The 15,000-nt window shown below is 55.5% G+C and overlaps 4 non-coding genes across 4 annotated transcripts; all 4 read left to right on the top strand.

Annotated features, from left to right (window-relative positions):
* Nucleotides 1-726: 726 nt before the first annotated feature.
* On the top strand, nt 727-838 carry TRNAL-CAA (transfer RNA leucine (anticodon CAA)). Its single transcript has 2 exons — nt 727-764; nt 793-838. It is a non-coding gene; the product is annotated as a tRNA-Leu (tRNA).
* A 1,691-nt stretch (nt 839-2,529) lies between these two features.
* On the top strand, nt 2,530-2,641 carry TRNAL-CAA (transfer RNA leucine (anticodon CAA)). The gene is made up of 2 exons: nt 2,530-2,567; nt 2,596-2,641. It is a non-coding gene; the product is annotated as a tRNA-Leu (tRNA).
* A 1,691-nt stretch (nt 2,642-4,332) lies between these two features.
* On the top strand, nt 4,333-4,444 carry TRNAL-CAA (transfer RNA leucine (anticodon CAA)). The gene is made up of 2 exons: nt 4,333-4,370; nt 4,399-4,444. It is a non-coding gene; the product is annotated as a tRNA-Leu (tRNA).
* A 1,691-nt stretch (nt 4,445-6,135) lies between these two features.
* On the top strand, nt 6,136-6,247 carry TRNAL-CAA (transfer RNA leucine (anticodon CAA)). The gene is made up of 2 exons: nt 6,136-6,173; nt 6,202-6,247. It is a non-coding gene; the product is annotated as a tRNA-Leu (tRNA).
* The last annotated feature ends 8,753 nt before the right edge of the window (nt 6,248-15,000 follow it).

Below are 15,000 nucleotides of genomic sequence, written 5' to 3'. Positions count from 1 at the left end.
ATGCCCGTCGCCAATGGTTGGCTGCTTTTAAGCCCATGGCCCAAGAGGCAGTGTTTGAAATTCCCCCTCCTTTGTAATGATGCGCTGGCGGCGAGCTGATGTATAAAGGTTTGGACATGCCTTCTGGGTGGGGACTGCCATGGCTCGCGCCACTGTTGCATCCAGCTTGGTCTTTTGTATGTGTCTGCAGCCTGTGTGTGAGGTGCTGTGAGTGCTGCCATGTAGGTCCGGCGCAGGCTTGCGCCAAACTTTCACGTTGGTGTGTGCCACCTGGCAGGTACCAGCGGGCCCCATGAGACATCAGTGCCACAAAGCCTTTCAACTGAAAGCTGTCCCAGCACACTAGAGCGCAGCCTACCAGAGCTGTTTCTGTAGTGTAGTGGTTATCACATTCGCCTAACACGCGAAAGGTCCCCGCTTCGAGACCGGGCAGAAACATGGTGCTGGTTTCTTTTTATTTCCACAATGTCAATCGGACACATTTGACCGCATGCAGGTTTCGACAGGTATGGACAGGCCGGCACTACGCCATGAGTGATCTGAGGCCAGCCCTTATTTGCACCCTGCAAACTGTCCACTGGCTCCATCAGTGGGCGTTTCCTGCCATCCCTGGGTCCTTAAGTGAGTGTTTGGGTACTTTTGATGCAGAGATCGGGGCATGAAAACCGGCGCTGGCACCTGGCGACATTGGGTACTGAAGAATCTTTCCCAATCCTGCCCATAGCTGTCAGGGTGGCCGAGTGGTCTAAGGCGCCAGACTCAAGAGGCGCAGCTCTTCCCTGCATCTGGGTGTTCTGGTCTCCGATTGGAGGCGTGGGTTCAAATCCCACTCCTGACAAGCCGTGCTCATTTTTTTGAGCACATTTCAGAGTGTAAGGCTTGCGGAAAACCTCGTGGGGGCCCCCGAATGCAGCGCCCGGCAAGCCTCCCTGTTCTCTTCTGCTGCCTTGCAACTGGAGCTGTCTGCCAGAGACGCCGGAGGCACACCTGCCCTTAAACCCCCACTGGCCCACGGCTGCAAAACCTGCATTTTCTAGTGGCTGGCTTGGTGGCATATGTCACTGAGCCCAGTCTACTCAGGAAGTGAAAAAAGTCCCCTTCACAGTTGGAGAAAGTGCTCTCCTGCCACCTGTCGGTCGTTGAAGGCACCACACCTCAGCAAAATAAAAATAAAAAAAAAAGACATGCTCAGTTCGGGGGATGTAAAGGTATTTACATAGCAAGAACAGAGAGGCTGTTGGGAGATGACAGAAACCATGCTGCCCCAGAGTTCTCTTCTGAAATTCGCAGGAATCCAGAGGTTGGAGCGGGCTGAGGGAGTGCGCCTTCTTGCCTCTGTCGGCTTTCAAGACACATCCTTCTGCTGGGAAGCTGCCCACCCTGAGCAGCACAGGTTTGCGCTCTAGGCCGGTCGGCCACATATATCTCGCCTGATCGAGCCCGATCGAGCGGCAGCAGATGGCCTTTGGCCAGCGAAGGCTGCCGCTCTTCTTCTTGTTTCTCTGCTTGAGAGGCAGCTCAGTCCTCTGCGCTTGCGCCAGGGGCAGGCCACGTGACACGCAGGGGTCAGGCCGTGGATCGACTGGGGCATGGCGCCAAGTGCGGTAAGCAGACCACCCCCTCCCCCTCACTGTTCTCTGCATGCCGTGGCTCGTTGGTCTAGGGGTATGATTCTCGCTTAGGGTGCGGAAGGTCCCGGGTTCAAATCCGGGACGAGCCCTTTTTTTTGAAGCGCCAGAACAAAAAACACAGAGTCCCCAATTCCCCCCCAAAAATAGTTTGTGCGTGACCGTATCTGGTTCGATGCCCGTCGCCAATGGTTGGCTGCTTTTAAGCCCATGGCCCAAGAGGCAGTGTTTGAAATTCCCCCTCCTTTGTAATGATGCGCTGGCGGCGAGCTGATGTATAAAGGTTTGGACATGCCTTCTGGGTGGGGACTGCCATGGCTCGCGCCACTGTTGCATCCAGCTTGGTCTTTTGTATGTGTCTGCAGCCTGTGTGTGAGGTGCTGTGAGTGCTGCCATGTAGGTCCGGCGCAGGCTTGCGCCAAACTTTCACGTTGGTGTGTGCCACCTGGCAGGTACCAGCGGGCCCCATGAGACATCAGTGCCACAAAGCCTTTCAACTGAAAGCTGTCCCAGCACACTAGAGCGCAGCCTACCAGAGCTGTTTCTGTAGTGTAGTGGTTATCACATTCGCCTAACACGCGAAAGGTCCCCGCTTCGAGACCGGGCAGAAACATGGTGCTGGTTTCTTTTTATTTCCACAATGTCAATCGGACACATTTGACCGCATGCAGGTTTCGACAGGTATGGACAGGCCGGCACTACGCCATGAGTGATCTGAGGCCAGCCCTTATTTGCACCCTGCAAACTGTCCACTGGCTCCATCAGTGGGCGTTTCCTGCCATCCCTGGGTCCTTAAGTGAGTGTTTGGGTACTTTTGATGCAGAGATCGGGGCATGAAAACCGGCGCTGGCACCTGGCGACATTGGGTACTGAAGAATCTTTCCCAATCCTGCCCATAGCTGTCAGGGTGGCCGAGTGGTCTAAGGCGCCAGACTCAAGAGGCGCAGCTCTTCCCTGCATCTGGGTGTTCTGGTCTCCGATTGGAGGCGTGGGTTCAAATCCCACTCCTGACAAGCCGGGCTCATTTTTTTGAGCACATTTCAGAGTGTAAGGCTTGCGGAAAACCTCGTGGGGGCCCCCGAATGCAGCGCCCGGCAAGCCTCCCTGTTCTCTTCTGCTGCCTTGCAACTGGAGCTGTCTGCCAGAGACGCCGGAGGCACACCTGCCCTTAAACCCCCACTGGCCCACGGCTGCAAAACCTGCATTTTCTAGTGGCTGGCTTGGTGGCATATGTCACTGAGCCCAGTCTACTCAGGAAGTGAAAAAAGTCCCCTTCACAGTTGGAGAAAGTGCTCTCCTGCCACCTGTCGGTCGTTGAAGGCACCACACCTCAGCAAAATAAAAATAAAAAAACAGACATGCTCAGTTCGGGGGATGTAAAGGTATTTACATAGCAAGAACAGAGAGGCTGTTGGGAGATGACAGAAGCCATGCTGCCCCAGAGTTCTCTTCTGAAATTCGCAGGAATCCAGAGGTTGGAGCGGGCTGAGGGAGTGCGCCTTCTTGCCTCTGTCGGCTTTCAAGACACATCCTCCTGCTGGGAAGCTGCCCACCCTGAGCAGCACAGGTTTGCGCTCTAGGCCGGTCGGCCACATATATCTCGCCTGATCGAGCCCGATCGAGCGGCAGCAGATGGCCTTTGGCCAGCGAAGGCTGCCGCTCTTCTTCTTGTTTCTCTGCTTGAGAGGCAGCTCAGTCCTCTGCGCTTGCGCCAGGGGCAGGCCACGTGACACGCAGGGGTCAGGCCGTGGAGCGACTGGGGCATGGCGCCAAGTGAGGTAAGCAGACCACCCCCTCCCCCTCACTGTTCTCTGCATGCCGTGGCTCGTTGGTCTAGGGGTATGATTCTCGCTTAGGGTGCGGAAGGTCCCGGGTTCAAATCCCGGACGAGCCCTTTTTTTTGAAGCGCCGAAAACAAAAAACACAGAGTCCCCAATTCCCCCCCAAAAATAGTTTGTGCGTGACCGTATCTGGTTCGATGCCCGTCGCCAATGGTTGGCTGCTTTTAAGCCCATGGCCCAAGAGGCAGTGTTTGAAATTCCCCCTCCTTTGTAATGATGCGCTGGCGGCGAGCTGATGTATAAAGGTTTGGACATGCCTTCTGGGTGGGGACTGCCATGGCTCGCGCCACTGTTGCATCCAGCTTGGTCTTTTGTATGTGTCTGCAGCCTGTGTGTGAGGTGCTGTGAGTGCTGCCATGTAGGTCCGGCGCAGGCTTGCGCCAAACTTTCACGTTGGTGTGTGCCACCTGGCAGGTACCAGCGGGCCCCATGAGACATCAGTGCCACAAAGCCTTTCAACTGAAAGCTGTCCCAGCACACTAGAGCGCAGCCTACCAGAGCTGTTTCTGTAGTGTAGTGGTTATCACATTCGCCTAACACGCGAAAGGTCCCCGCTTCGAGACCGGGCAGAAACATGGTGCTGGTTTCTTTTTATTTCCACAATGTCAATCGGACACATTTGACCGCATGCAGGTTTCGACAGGTATGGACAGGCCGGCACTACGCCATGAGTGATCTGAGGCCAGCCCTTATTTGCACCCTGCAAACTGTCCACTGGCTCCATCAGTGGGCGTTTCCTGCCATCCCTGGGTCCTTAAGTGAGTGTTTGGGTACTTTTGATGCAGAGATCGGGGCATGAAAACCGGCGCTGGCACCTGGCGACATTGGGTACTGAAGAATCTTTCCCAATCCTGCCCATAGCTGTCAGGGTGGCCGAGTGGTCTAAGGCGCCAGACTCAAGAGGCGCAGCTCTTCCCTGCATCTGGGTGTTCTGGTCTCCGATTGGAGGCGTGGGTTCAAATCCCACTCCTGACAAGCCGGGCTCATTTTTTTGAGCACATTTCAGAGTGTAAGGCTTGCGGAAAACCTCGTGGGGGCCCCCGAATGCAGCGCCCAGCAAGCCTCCCTGTTCTCTTCTGCTGCCTTGCAACTGGAGCTGTCTGCCAGAGACGCCGGAGGCACACCTGCCCTTAAACCCCCACTGGCCCACGGCTGCAAAACCTGCATTTTCTAGTGGCTGGCTTGGTGGCATATGTCACTGAGCCCAGTCTACTCAGGAAGTGAAAAAAGTCCCCTTCACAGTTGGAGAAAGTGCTCTCCTGCCACCTGTCGGTCGTTGAAGGCACCACACCTCAGCAAAATAAAAATAAAAAAAAAAGACATGCTCAGTTCGGGGGATGTAAAGGTATTTACATAGCAAGAACAGAGAGGCTGTTGGGAGATGACAGAAACCATGCTGCCCCAGAGTTCTCTTCTGAAATTCGCAGGAATCCAGAGGTTGGAGCGGGCTGAGGGAGTGCGCCTTCTTGCCTCTGTCGGCTTTCAAGACACATCCTTCTGCTGGGAAGCTGCCCACCCTGAGCAGCACAGGTTTGCGCTCTAGGCCGGTCGGCCACATATATCTCGCCTGATCGAGCCCGATCGAGCGGCAGCAGATGGCCTTTGGCCAGCGAAGGCTGCCGCTCTTCTTCTTGTTTCTCTGCTTGAGAGGCAGCTCAGTCCTCTGCGCTTGCGCCAGGGGCAGGCCACGTGACACGCAGGGGTCAGGCCGTGGATCGACTGGGGCATGGCGCCAAGTGCGGTAAGCAGACCACCCCCTCCCCCTCACTGTTCTCTGCATGCCGTGGCTCGTTGGTCTAGGGGTATGATTCTCGCTTAGGGTGCGGAAGGTCCCGGGTTCAAATCCCGGACGAGCCCTTTTTTTTGAAGCGCCAGAACAAAAAACACAGAGTCCCCAATTCCCCCCCAAAAATAGTTTGTGCGTGACCGTATCTGGTTCGATGCCCGTCGCCAATGGTTGGCTGCTTTTAAGCCCATGGCCCAAGAGGCAGTGTTTGAAATTCCCCCTCCTTTGTAATGATGCGCTGGCGGCGAGCTGATGTATAAAGGTTTGGACATGCCTTCTGGGTGGGGACTGCCATGGCTCGCGCCACTGTTGCATCCAGCTTGGTCTTTTGTATGTGTCTGCAGCCTGTGTGTGAGGTGCTGTGAGTGCTGCCATGTAGGTCCGGCGCAGGCTTGCGCCAAACTTTCACGTTGGTGTGTGCCACCTGGCAGGTACCAGCGGGCCCCATGAGACATCAGTGCCACAAAGCCTTTCAACTGAAAGCTGTCCCAGCACACTAGAGCGCAGCCTACCAGAGCTGTTTCTGTAGTGTATTGGTTATCACATTCGCCTAACACGCGAAAGGTCCCCGCTTCGAGACCGGGCAGAAACATGGTGCTGGTTTCTTTTTATTTCCACAATGTCAATCGGACACATTTGACCGCATGCAGGTTTCGACAGGTATGGACAGGCCGGCACTACGCCATGAGTGATCTGAGGCCAGCCCTTATTTGCACCCTGCAAACTGTCCACTGGCTCCATCAGTGGGCGTTTCCTGCCATCCCTGGGTCCTTAAGTGAGTGTTTGGGTACTTTTGATGCAGAGATCGGGGCATGAAAACCGGCGCTGGCACCTGGCGACATTGGGTACTGAAGAATCTTTCCCAATCCTGCCCATAGCTGTCAGGGTGGCCGAGTGGTCTAAGGCGCCAGACTCAAGAGGCGCAGCTCTTCCCTGCATCTGGGTGTTCTGGTCTCCGATTGGAGGCGTGGGTTCAAATCCCACTCCTGACAAGCCGGGCTCATTTTTTTGAGCACATTTCAGAGTGTAAGGCTTGCGGAAAACCTCGTGGGGGCCCCCGAATGCAGCGCCCGGCAAGCCTCCCTGTTCTCTTCTGCTGCCTTGCAACTGGAGCTGTCTGCCAGAGACGCCGGAGGCACACCTGCCCTTAAACCCCCACTGGCCCACGGCTGCAAAACCTGCATTTTCTAGTGGCTGGCTTGGTGGCATATGTCACTGAGCCCAGTCTACTCAGGAAGTGAAAAAAGTCCCCTTCACAGTTGGAGAAAGTGCTCTCCTGCCACCTGTCGGTCGTTGAAGGCACCACACCTCAGCAAAATAAAAATAAAAAAACAGACATGCTCAGTTCGGGGGATGTAAAGGTATTTACATAGCAAGAACAGAGAGGCTGTTGGGAGATGACAGAAGCCATGCTGCCCCAGAGTTCTCTTCTGAAATTCGCAGGAATCCAGAGGTTGGAGCGGGCTGAGGGAGTGCGCCTTCTTGCCTCTGTCGGCTTTCAAGACACATCCTCCTGCTGGGAAGCTGCCCACCCTGAGCAGCACAGGTTTGCGCTCTAGGCCGGTCGGCCACATATATCTCGCCTGATCGAGCCCGATCGAGCGGCAGCAGATGGCCTTTGGCCAGTGAAGGCTGCCGCTCTTCTTCTTGTTTCTCTGCTTGAGAGGCAGCTCAGTCCTCTGCGCTTGCGCCAGGGGCAGGCCACGTGACACGCAGGGGTCAGGCCGTGGAGCGACTGGGGCATGGCGCCAAGTGAGGTAAGCAGACCACCCCCTCCCCCTCACTGTTCTCTGCATGCCGTGGCTCGTTGGTCTAGGGGTATGATTCTCGCTTAGGGTGCGGAAGGTCCCGGGTTCAAATCCCGGACGAGCCCTTTTTTTTGGAGCGCCGAAAACAAAAAACACAGAGTCCCCAATTCCCCCCCAAAAATAGTTTGTGCGTGACCGTATCTGGTTCGATGCCCGTCGCCAATGGTTGGCTGCTTTTAAGCCCATGGCCCAAGAGGCAGTGTTTGAAATTCCCCCTCCTTTGTAATGATGCGCTGGCGGCGAGCTGATGTATAAAGGTTTGGACATGCCTTCTGGGTGGGGACTGCCATGGCTCGCGCCACTGTTGCATCCAGCTTGGTCTTTTGTATGTGTCTGCAGCCTGTGTGTGAGGTGCTGTGAGTGCTGCCATGTAGGTCCGGCGCAGGCTTGCGCCAAACTTTCACGTTGGTGTGTGCCACCTGGCAGGTACCAGCGGGCCCCATGAGACATCAGTGACACAAAGCCTTTCAACTGAAAGCTGTCCCAGCACACTAGAGCGCAGCCTACCAGAGCTGTTTCTGTAGTGTAGTGGTTATCACATTCGCCTAACACGCGAAAGGTCCCCGCTTCGAGACCGGGCAGAAACATGGTGCTGGTTTCTTTTTATTTCCACAATGTCAATCGGACACATTTGACCGCATGCAGGTTTCGACAGGTATGGACAGGCCGGCACTACGCCATGAGTGATCTGAGGCCAGCCCTTATTTGCACCCTGCAAACTGTCCACTGGCTCCATCAGTGGGCGTTTCCTGCCATGCCTGGGTCCTTAAGTGAGTGTTTGGGTACTTTTGATGCAGAGATCGGGGCATGAAAACCGGCGCTGGCACCTGGCGACATTGGGTACTGAAGAATCTTTCCCAATCCTGCCCATAGCTGTCAGGGTGGCCGAGTGGTCTAAGGCACCAGACTCAAGAGGCGCAGCTCTTCCCTGCATCTGGGTGTTCTGGTCTACGATTGGAGGCGTGGGTTCAAATCCCACTCCTGACAAGCCGGGCTCATTTTTTTGAGCACATTTCAGAGTGTAAGGCTTGCGGAAAACCTCGTGGGGGCCCCCGAATGCAGCGCCCGGCAAGCCTCCCTGTTCTCTTCTGCTGCCTTGCAACTGGAGCTGTCTGCCAGAGACGCCGGAGGCACACCTGCCCTTAAACCCCCACTGGCCCACGGCTGCAAAACCTGCATTTTCTAGTGGCTGGCTTGGTGGCATATGTCACTGAGCCCAGTCTACTCAGGAAGTGAAAAAAGTCCCCTTCACAGTTGGAGAAAGTGCTCTCCTGCCACCTGTCGGTCGTTGAAGGCACCACACCTCAGCAAAATAAAAATAAAAAAACAGACATGCTCAGTTCGGGGGATGTAAAGGTATTTACATAGCAAGAACAGAGAGGCTGTTGGGAGATGACAGAAACCATGCTGCCCCAGAGTTCTCTTCTGAAATTCGCAGGAATCCAGAGGTTGGAGCGGGCTGAGGGAGTGCGCCTTCTTGCCTCTGTCGGCTTTCAAGACACATCCTCCTGCTGGGAAGCTGCCCACCCTGAGCAGCACAGGTTTGCGCTCTAGGCCGGTCGGCCACATATATCTCGCCTGATCGAGCCCGATCGAGCGGCAGCAGATGGCCTTTGGCCAGCGAAGGCTGCCGCTCTTCTTCTTGTTTCTCTGCTTGAGAGGCAGCTCAGTCCTCTGCGCTTGCGCCAGGGGCAGGCCACGTGACACGCAGGGGTCAGGCCGTGGAGCGACTGGGGCATGGCGCCAAGTGAGGTAAGCAGACCACCCCCTCCCCCTCACTGTTCTCTGCATGCCGTGGCTCGTTGGTCTAGGGGTATGATTCTCGCTTAGGGTGCGGAAGGTCCCGGGTTCAAATCCCGGACGAGCCCTTTTTTTTGAAGCGCCGAAAACAAAAAACACAGAGTCCCCAATTCCCCCCCAAAAATAGTTTGTGCGTGACCGTATCTGGTTCGATGCCCGTCGCCAATGGTTGGCTGCTTTTAAGCCCATGGCCCAAGAGGCAGTGTTTGAAATTCCCCCTCCTTTGTAATGATGCGCTGGCGGCGAGCTGATGTATAAAGGTTTGGACATGCCTTCTGGGTGGGGACTGCCATGGCTCGCGCCACTGTTGCATCCAGCTTGGTCTTTTGTATGTGTCTGCAGCCTGTGTGTGAGGTGCTGTGAGTGCTGCCATGTAGGTCCGGCGCAGGCTTGCGCCAAACTTTCACGTTGGTGTGTGCCACCTGGCAGGTACCAGCGGGCCCCATGAGACATCAGTGCCACAAAGCCTTTCAACTGAAAGCTGTCCCAGCACACTAGAGCGCAGCCTACCAGAGCTGTTTCTGTAGTGTAGTGGTTATCACATTCGCCTAACACGCGAAAGGTCCCCGCTTCGAGACCGGGCAGAAACATGGTGCTGGTTTCTTTTTATTTCCACAATGTCAATCGGACACATTTGACCGCATGCAGGTTTCGACAGGTATGGACAGGCCGGCACTACGCCATGAGTGATTTGAGGCCAGCCCTTATTTGCACCCTGCAAACTGTCCACTGGCTCCATCAGTGGGCGTTTCCTGCCATCCCATGGTCCTTAAGTGAGTGTTTGGGTACTTTTGATGCAGAGATCGGGGCATGAAAACCGGCGCTGGCACCTGGCGACATTGGGTACTGAAGAATCTTTCCCAATCCTGCCCATAGCTGTCAGGGTGGCCGAGTGCAGCTCTTCCCTGCATCTGGGTGTTCTGGTCTCCGATTGGAGGCGTGGGTTCAAATCCCACTCCTGACAAGCCGGGCTCATTTTTTTGAGCACATTTCAGAGTGTAAAGCTTGCGGAAAACCTCGTGGGGGCCCCCGAATGCAGCGCCCGGCAAGCCTCCCTGTTCTCTTCTGCTGCCTTGCAACTGGAGCTGTCTGCCAGAGACGCCAGAGGCACACCTGCCCTTAAACCCCCACTGGCCCACGGCTGCAAAACCTGCATTTTCTAGTGGCTGGCTTGGTGGCATATGTCACTGAGCCCAGTCTACTCAGGAAGTGAAAAAAGTCCCCTTCACAGTTGGAGAAAGTGCTCTGCTGCCACCTGTCGGTCGTTGAAGGCACCACACCTCAGCAAAATAAAAATAAAAAAACAGACATGCTCAGTTCGGGGGATGTAAAGGTATTTACATAGCAAGAACAGAGAGGCTGTTGGGAGATGACAGAAGCCATGCTGCCTCAGAGTTCTCTTCTGAAATTCGCAGGAATCCAGAGGTTGGAGCGGGCTGAGGGAGTGCGCCTTCTTGCCTCTGTCGGCTTTCAAGACACATCCTCCTGCTGGGAAGCTGCCCACCCTGAGCAGCACAGGTTTGCGCTCTAGGCCGGTCGGCCACATATATCTCGCCTGATCGAGCCCGATCGAGCGGCAGCAGATGGCCTTTGGCCAGCGAAGGCTGCCGCTCTTCTTCTTGTTTCTCTGCTTGAGAGGCAGCTCAGTCCTCTGCGCTTGCGCCAGGGGCAGGCCACGTGACACGCAGGGGTCAGGCCGTGGAGCGACTGGGGCATGGCGCCAAGTGAGGTAAGCAGACCACCCCCTCCCCCTCACTGTTCTCTGCATGCCGTGGCTCGTTGGTCTAGGGGTATGATTCTCGCTTAGGGTGCGGAAGGTCCTGGGTTCAAATCCCGGGACGAGCCCTTTTTTTTGGAGCGCCGAAAACAAAAAACACAGAGTCCCCAATTCCCCCCCAAAAATAGTTTGTGCGTGACCGTATCTGGTTCGATGCCCGTCGCCAATGGTTGGCTGCTTTTAAGCCCATGGCCCAAGAGGCAGTGTTTGAAATTCCCCCTCCTTTGTAATGATGCGCTGGCGGCGAGCTGATGTATAAAGGTTTGGACATGCCTTCTGGGTGGGGACTGCCATGGCTCGCGCCACTGTTGCATCCAGCTTGGTCTTTTGTATGTGTCTGCAGCCTGTGTGTGAGGTGCTGTGAGTGCTGCCATGTAGGTCCGGCGCAGGCTTGCGCCAAACTTTCACGTTGGTGTGTGCCACCTGGCAGGTACCAGCGGGCCCCATGAGACATCAGTGCCACAAAGCCTTTCAATTGAAAGCTGTCCCAGCACACTAGAGCGCAGCCTACCAGAGCTGTTTCTGTAGTGTAGTGGTTATCACATTCGCCTAACACGCGAAAGGTCCCCGCTTCGAGACCGGGCAGAAACATGGTGCTGGTTTCTTTTTATTTCCACAATGTCAATCGGACACATTTGACCGCATGCAGGTTTCGACAGGTATGGACAGGCCGGCACTACGCCATGAGTGATCTGAGGCCAGCCCTTATTTGCACCCTGCAAACTGTCCACTGGCTCCATCAGTGGGCGTTTCCTGCCATCCCAGGGTCCTTAAGTGAGTGTTTGGGTACTTTTGATGCAGAGATCGGGGCATGAAAACCGGCGCTGGCACCTGGCGACATTGGGTACTGAAGAATCTTTCCCAATCCTGCCCATAGCTGTCAGGGTGGCCGAGTGCAGCTCTTCCCTGCATCTGGGTGTTCTGGTCTCCGATTGGAGGCGTGGGTTCAAATCCCACTCCTGACAAGCCGGGCTCATTTTTTTGAGCACATTTCAGAGTGTAAGGCTTGCGGAAAACCTCGTGGGGGCCCCCGAATGCAGCGCCCGGCAAGCCTCCCTGTTCTCTTCTGCTGCCTTGCAACTGGAGCTGTCTGCCAGAGACGCCGGAGGCACACCTGCCCTTAAACCCCCACTGGCCCACGGCTGCAAAACTGCATTTTCTAGTGGCTGGCTTGGTGGCATATGTCACTGAGCCCAGTCTACTCAGGAAGTGAAAAAAGTCCCCTTCACAGTTGGAGAAAGTGCTCTCCTGCCACCTGTCGGTCGTTGAAGGCACCACACCTCAGCAAAATAAAAATAAAAAAACAGACATGCTCAGTTCGGGGGATGTAAAGGTATTTACATAGCAAGAACAGAGAGGCTGTTGGGAGATGACAGAAGCCATGCTGCCCCAGAGTTCTCTTCTGAAATTCGCAGGAATCCAGAGGTTGGAGCGGGCTGAGGGAGTGCGCCTTCTTGCCTCTGTCGGCTTTCAAGACACATCTCCTGCTGGGAAGCTGCCCACCCTGAGCAGCACAGGTTTGCGCTCTAGGCCGGTCGGCCACATATATCTCGCCTGATCGAGCCCGATCGAGCGGCAGCAGATGGCCTTTGGCCAGCGAAGGCTGCCGCTCTTCTTCTTGTTTCTCTGCTTGAGAGGCAGCTCAGTCCTCTGCGCTTGCGCCAGGGGCAGGCCACGTGACACGCAGGGGTCAGGCCGTGGAGCGACTGGGGCATGGCGCCAAGTGAGGTAAGCAGACCACCCCCTCCCCCTCACTGTTCTCTGCATGCCGTGGCTCGTTGGTCTAGGGGTATGATTCTCGCTTAGGGTTCGGAAGGTCCCGGGTTCAAATCCCGGACGAGCCCTTTTTTTTTGAGCGCCGAAAACAAAAAACACAGAGTCCCCAATTCCCCCCCAAAAATAGTTTGTGCGTGACCGTATCTGGTTCGATGCCCGTCGCCAATGGTTGGCTGCTTTTAAGCCCATGGCCCAAGAGGCAGTGTTGGAAATTCCCCCTCCTTTGTAATGATGCGCTGGCGGCGAGCTGATGTATAAAGGTTTGGACATGCCTTCTGGGTGGGGACTGCCATGGCTCGCGCCACTGTTGCATCCAGCTTGGTCTTTTGTATGTGTCTGCAGCCTGTGTGTGAGGTGCTGTGAGTGCTGCCATGTAGGTCCGGCGCAGGCTTGCGCCAAACTTTCACGTTGGTGTGTGCCACCTGGCAGGTACCAGCGGGCCCCATGAGACATCAGTGCCACAAAGCCTTTCAACTGAAAGCTGTCCCAGCACACTAGAGCGCAGCCTACCAGAGCTGTTTCTGTAGTGTAGTGGTTATCACATTCGCCTAACACGCGAAAGGTCCCCGCTTCGAGACCGGGCAGAAACATGGTGCTGGTTTCTTTTTATTTCCACAATGTCAATCGGACACATTTGACCGCATGCAGGTTTCGACAGGTATGGACAGGCCGGCACTACGCCATGAGTGATCTGAGGCCAGCCCTTATTTGCACCCTGCAAACTGTCCACTGGCTCCATCAGTGGGCGTTTCCTGCCATCCCATGGTCCTTAAGTGAGTGTTTGGGTACTTTTGATGCAGAGATCGGGGCATGAAAACCGGCGCTGGCACCTGGCGACATTGGGTACTGAAGAATCTTTCCCAATCCTGCCCATAGCTGTCAGGGTGGCCGAGTGCAGCTCTTCCCTGCATCTGGGTGTTCTGGTCTCCGATTGGAGGCGTGGGTTCAAATCCCACTCCTGACAAGCCGGGCTCATTTTTTTGAGCACATTTCAGAGTGTAAAGCTTGCGGAAAACCTCGTGGGGGCCCCCGAATGCAGCGCCCGGCAAGCCTCCCTGTTCTCTTCTGCTGCCTTGCAACTGGAGCTGTCTGCCAGAGACGCCGGAGGCACACCTGCCCTTAAACCCCCACTGGCCCACGGCTGCAAAACCTGCATTTTCTAGTGGCTGGCTTGGTGGCATATGTCACTGAGCCCAGTCTACTCAGGAAGTGAAAAAAGTCCCCTTCACAGTTGGAGAAAGTGCTCTCCTGCCACCTGTCGGTCGTTGAAGGCACCACACCTCAGCAAAATAAAAATAAAAAAACAGACATGCTCAGTTCGGGGGATGTAAAGGTATTTACATAGCAAGAACAGAGAGGCTGTTGGGAGATGACAGAAGCCATGCTGCCTCAGAGTTCTCTTCTGAAATTCGCAGGAATCCAGAGGTTGGAGCGGGCTGAGGGAGTGCGCCTTCTTGCCTCTGTCGGCTTTCAAGACACATCCTCCTGCTGGGAAGCTGCCCACCCTGAGCAGCACAGGTTTGCGCTCTAGGCCGGTCGGCCACATATATCTCGCCTGATCGAGCCCGATCGAGCGGCAGCAGATGGCCTTTGGCCAGCGAAGGCTGCCGCTCTTCTTCTTGTTTCTCTGCTTGAGAGGCAGCTCAGTCCTCTGCGCTTGCGCCAGGGGCAGGCCACGTGACACGCAGGGGTCAGGCCGTGGAGCGACTGGGGCATGGCGCCAAGTGAGGTAAGCAGACCACCCCCTCCCCCTCACTGTTCTCTGCATGCCGTGGCTCGTTGAACTAGGGGTATGATTCTCGCTTAGGGTGCGGAAGGTCCCGGGTTCAAATCCCGGGACGAGCCCTTTTTTTTGAAGCGCCGAAAACAAAAAACACAGAGTCCCCAATTCCCCCCCAAAAATAGTTTGTGCGTGACCGTATCTGGTTCGATGCCCGTCGCCAATGGTTGGCTGCTTTTAAGCCCATGGCCCAAGAGGCAGTGTTTGAAATTCCCCCTCCTTTGTAATGATGCGCTGGCGGCGAGCTGATGTATAAAGGTTTGGACATGCCTTCTGGGTGGGGACTGCCATGGCTCGCGCCACTGTTGCATCCAGCTTGGTCTTTTGTATGTGTCTGCAGCCTGTGTGTGAGGTGCTGTGAGTGCTGCCATGTAGGTCCGGCGCAGGCTTGCGCCAAACTTTCACGTTGGTGTGTGCCACCTGGCAGGTACCAGCGGGCCCCATGAGACATCAGTGCCACAAAGCCTTTCAACTGAAAGCTGTCCCAGCACACTAGAGCGCAGCCTACCAGAGCTGTTTCTGTAGTGTAGTGGTTATCACATTCGCCTAACACGCGAAAGGTCCCCGCTTCGAGACCGGGCAGAAACATGGTGCTGGTTTCTTTTTATTTCCACAATGTCAATCGGACACATTTGACCGCATGCAGGTTTCGACAGGTATGGACAGGCCGGCACTACGCCATGAGTGATCTGAGGCCAGCCCTTATTTGCACCCTGCAAACTGTCCACTGGCTCCATCAGTGGGCGTTTCCTGCCATCCCTGGGTCCTTAAGTGAGTGTTTGGGTACTTTTGATGCAGAGATCG

The sequence above is a fragment of the Ambystoma mexicanum genome, chromosome 2q, assembly GCF_040938575.1.
Source record: "Ambystoma mexicanum isolate Mex_15411 chromosome 2q, UKY_AmexF1_1, whole genome shotgun sequence".
In the NCBI taxonomy this organism is placed as follows: domain Eukaryota; kingdom Metazoa; phylum Chordata; class Amphibia; order Caudata; family Ambystomatidae; genus Ambystoma; species Ambystoma mexicanum.
The sequence above is the reverse complement of the archived record's forward strand: the minus strand, read 5'-3'. Positions and strand labels throughout refer to the sequence as shown.